This window comes from Ziziphus jujuba, chromosome 8, assembly GCF_031755915.1.
Source record: "Ziziphus jujuba cultivar Dongzao chromosome 8, ASM3175591v1".
In the NCBI taxonomy this organism is placed as follows: domain Eukaryota; kingdom Viridiplantae; phylum Streptophyta; class Magnoliopsida; order Rosales; family Rhamnaceae; genus Ziziphus; species Ziziphus jujuba.
In genome coordinates, this window is record NC_083386.1 from 300,001 (window position 1) to 305,000 (window position 5,000).

Genomic DNA, 5,000 nt, shown 5'->3' on the forward strand with positions numbered 1-5,000 from the left:
AGTCTCCATGAAATTATGTGTGTGGTGGACCCAATATAAGGTGTAGCACTTGTAGTGCCCATCGTTGGGGCATCCGTGTGCCATGCCTTGCCCCGTTGGCGGCATCCGTGTGCCATGCCGTGCCTTGCCGCCCCACCACGTACGCATTTTGCCGCAATTTCGTGCAATTTCCGTGCAACATAAAGTTCCAAAAAATCACATGGATCATTTTAAAGCATTCCCAACAAAAAAAACCAACCTCCAACCCATTTCCTATTTTATTCGAATTTTTCTTAGTTTTTCGGCAAAAAAATTATAAAAAATTCTATGTTGCTCCAAAAATTACAAATCCAATTCCATAATGTTCTACCCATTTTTCTAAGCATCCCTGCAAAAAATCTCATCAAAATTCGATGTCTAGAGCAAAAAAAGGCCATTATGACTCCTCGATTCCCACCGATGCCCCATGCCATGCCCATCGATGCCCCATGCGATGCCCACCGTGCCCCATGCGATGCCCACCGTGCCCCATGCGATGCACACGATGCCCACCGATGCCCCATGCGATGCCCACCGATGCCCCATGCGATGCCCACCGTGCCCCATGCGATGCCCACCGATGCCCCATGCGATGCCCACCGATGCCCCATGCCATGCCCACCGATGCCCCATACCATGCCCACCGTGCCCCATGCCATGCCCATCGGCTTTGCCATCATGCCCAAGGATGGCAAAGGGGTTAGTCTCCATGAAATTATGTTTGTGGACCCAATATAAGGTGTAGCACTTGTAGTGCCCATCGTTGGGGCATCCGTGTGCCATGCCTTGCCTCGTTGGGGGCATCCGTGTGCCATGCCGTGCCTCGCCGCCCCACCACGTACGCATTTTGCCGCAATTTCGTGCAATTTCCGTGCAACATAAAGTTCCAAAAAATCACATGGATCATTTTAAAGCATTCCCAACAAAAAAAACCAACCTCCAACCCATTTCCTATTTTATATGAATTTTTCTTAGTTTTTCGGCAAAAAAATTATAAAAAATTCTATGTTGCTCCAAAAATTACAAATCCAATTCCATAATGTTCTACCCATTTTTCTAAGCATCCCTGCAAAAAATCTCATCAAAATTCGATGTCTAGAGCCAAAAAAATGGCCATTATGACTCCTCGCTGAAATTGATATCTGAGCCTGCCAGAAAGAAAATGGCTAAATAAGCTCTTTAGGGGGGTGGTACCTGCCTGCTTCAACAGCGAGCCCCCCCCCCCGGCCTGCCAGCGCTGCCCACACCCCCCAGCGGGGGTGTGGGCACAATGGCAGGTCTCGTCGGCAGGTGGGGGCCACCATGCACCGGTAACGGTGCCGGGCGGGCCCCACCGTCGGCGACCAGCAGGTGGGCCCGGGGGGGCGGGGCTTGGGCGGTGCGGTGCGGTGCGGGAAAAAAAGTGGAATGTGTGGGCTTGTCCGGTTCGATCGATTGCTTCGTGTGGCTATTGCTATGGTTCTGCATGCTGCGGCATTTGTGGGCGATGCTTCTTCATGGATGCTTATTCGGTGACTGTTGGGGGCGCTGCCTGAAACGGGGGACGAAGGACACCTGCACTCGTGCGGGAGTCTCTCTGAACCTTGCTTGGGGGGCAATCTCGGTGGGATCCGGGTGGGTGTTTGTGCGGGGTATATGCTTCTTCATGGATGCTTGTTCGGTGATTGTTGGGGGCGCTGCCTGAAATGGGGGACGAAGGACACCTGCACTCGTGCGGGAGTCTCTCCGAACCTTGCTTGGGGGGCAATCTCGGTGGGATCCGGGTGGGTGTTTGTGCGGGGTATGCTTCTTCATGGATGCTTGTTTGGTGATTGCTGGGGGCGCTGCCCGAAATGGGGGACGAAGGACACCTGCACTCGTGCGGGAGTCTTTCCGAACCTTGCTTGGGGGGCAATCTCGGCGGGATCCAGGGGGGTGTTTGTGCGGGGGTATGCTACGGTGCCTAGGCATGCAGCACCATGTCGGAAACTCGGAATGTGTGGGCTTATGCGGTGCGATCCATTGCTTCATATGGCTATTGCCATGGTTTTGCATGCTGCGGCATTTGTGGGCGATGCTTCTTCATGGATGCTTGTCCGGTGACTGTTGGGGGCGCTGCCTGAAATGGGGGACGAAGGACACCTGCACTCGTGTGGGAGTCTCTCCGAACCTTGATTGGGGGGCAATCTCGGTGGGATCCGGGTGGGTGTTTGTGCGGGGTATGCTTCTTCATGGATGCTTGTTTGGTGACTGCTGGGGGCGCTGCCCGAAATGGGGGACGAAGGACACCTGCACTCGTGCGGGAGTCTCTCCGAACCTTGCTTGGGGGGCAATCTCGGTGGGATCCGGGTGGGTGTTTGTGCGGGGTATGCTTCTTCATGGATGCTTGTTTGGTGATTGCTGGGGGCGCTGCCCGAAATGGGGGACGAAGGACACCTGCACTCGTGTGGGAGTCTTTCCGAACCTTGCTTGGGGGGCAATCTCGGCGGGATCCGGGTGGGTGTTTGTGCGGGGGTATGCTACGGTGCCTAGGCATGCAGCACCATGTTGTAGCCCTATGGGGCCGTGGATTGGACCATCGGTTGCGTTCTTCATGCTTAGCGGTGCTGGCTCGGATTCAATTCGAGGGCAGGCATGCTTGGTTGGCCTATGTGCTGATTGGGTTGTTTGCAGTCGGTTGAGGATGGGTCATGCTGTACGCGATGCGTGTGAGTGGTGGTAGGGCTGCGTGCGTTGGCAGGCTCCTTGCTTGGGCATCGAACTGCTGACTCGTGGCCCCGTCAAAGTTTGCTGCAAGGGCGTTGTGCTCCTTGGGCTCTGCTTGGTTCTTGTGTTGCCTACCTAGCAGAACGGAACTGGTCGTCCCTGGATGTCTCTTTCCTTCTTGTGCCCCCGAATGGGCGCCGGGAGGACATGACGGTGGCCTCGTGCCCCTAGCAAGCCTCACTTGGTTGTGTTGCTGCCAAGGTGCATGAGCCCCCACCGGGTCCTTCGGATGCAGAATATCGTGTGGGCATGGGGGTCTCTGCGACCTCTTGAGTGTCCGACCCAAATCTTATTCGTACGATCGTCGATTTCGTGGTTAGCCCTCCGGGGAAAACTAGGTATCGGCGTCGCTTATGAATGCTACCTGGTTGATCCTGCCAGTAGTCATATGCTTGTCTCAAAGATTAAGCCATGTGTGACGGTCCGCACCTTTGGAATGGCCTAGTGGCATTTTTGTAAATATTTGAAGGTCGGGATCTTCGATCCCGGGCCGTGGGAAGTTCTTAAGAATGTCACTAGGATGGTGCATATCGAATGGCAAGCCAAGATGTGAAGGTTTGCTAGAGAAAACCCCATTATGATTCCTCGCACAAAGTGATATCTATGGCTGCCAGAATGGAAATGGCTCAATAAGCTCTTTAGGGGGGTGGTCCGTGTTGGCTCTCCACGGCCCCCGGCTCCGGCTTCGAGCTTGGGCTAAGCGAGCTTCCCATGGGCGACGGCAAGCCATGGGGCGGACATATAGCGCCACGAAGGTGGTCTTATGTCTCCGAGGGACAGGGAGTCCCGAGGACAGTACCGGTAGGCGCTATGAGCTGGTATTGCGCGTCACTCCTGTGTCAGAGGCTAAGTGTAGCATTCGCTATGCCGTTTTCTATCGGCTATGCCAAGAACACACGTAGGCCTTTGTTACAAGGTTGTGGCAAATGTGCCAATGAGCGGGGGCTCGGGTTCTGCCTCGCTCAAGAGGGTCGGAAGCTAAATAGGCACGGACGGGGCGACACCGTGCCATCGGGTGACATTCATATGTGGGCTTCCAACCTTGTGTTGCTACCCTGAGGGCATGTTGGCATGATGCTGGTGTGCATGCTCTAGGGTCGGATGCTATTCGAGATGTGTCTGGACCAAGGCCCGAGTGAAGAGATGGGTTGCTGGCTAGATCTTGGCACAAGATTGAGTAACAAGCTACCGAGTGGGCGCAAGGCCATCGGGCTAGCTTGCTGAGCGACATGAGCCATGACGACTATGGGAACCTCATGAGCATACAATTGGTATCAGATGGGTCGATATATGAACTCGGATAGTGAAAAGGCTGGCCATGACTGGAGAGTCTTGGCGCCGCACGGTCTATTCCGCTGCATAAAATGTAGGACCGTGACAAGTGGTATCAGAGCCCGGTTTGTCCTGCAATAGGCGAACCGAGGAACGGATGGTATTGGTTGGTGATGCTTGGATCCGTAGAACCCCGATGCTACTGTGAAAGGGGCGTGAAATCAATAGATCAGGCCGACGGGGCCAAAATTATGGTTGCCACAGAGGCACCAAATGCGAGCAACATAGCAGATAAGGCCGAGAGGGCCAAAGGACTGCCAAAGAAAAGGCAGAGAGCAAGAGACGATGATAACAGGGCATGAAGGCCGAATGTTGGAATGCCGTGGAGGCACAAGCTTCAGAGGAAGCACAACTGGACCACAGAGCTTGGGTAGCCTCAGAAATATTGGTGCACATGAGCACAAAATGTCGGATGTGGAGGCAAAGGACTTCAATAGAAGCAACAGCCTTGAGGGCATGGTGGTCAGTGCCATGAGGGCACGAGACTCTAGTGCGAGTCCATAAGGAAACCTTAAGTGAGCCGGTTCGGTGAGAGAGTAACCGTTTGCTTGGGTGGAATTCGGACGAGCGCTGGAAGCAGGCGTCAAAGGCATAAGTGGGGGAGTGTTCATTGCATTGACACCCTACACCTTGGGCATAAAGAAGTGGCGGTTTTGGAAGCCTAAATCTGAGATAGGCAGCGTGCATTGAAGCAGAAGTCTGGTTGAAGAAGTTCATGGGGGACAACACCTTATCCTTGAATCTTTTGGCCAGAGTTGGATGGAGCCAAGAGTAGGCCCATGATCAAGTAGCCTTGTGGAGTTTGAAAGCCATTTGTGGAAGGATAAGGGCCAGACAGTGATGAGTCTAGGGAAACCAGAACCTCACAAAAGCGAAATGCCAAAAGACGTATGTAAGCATGGAAA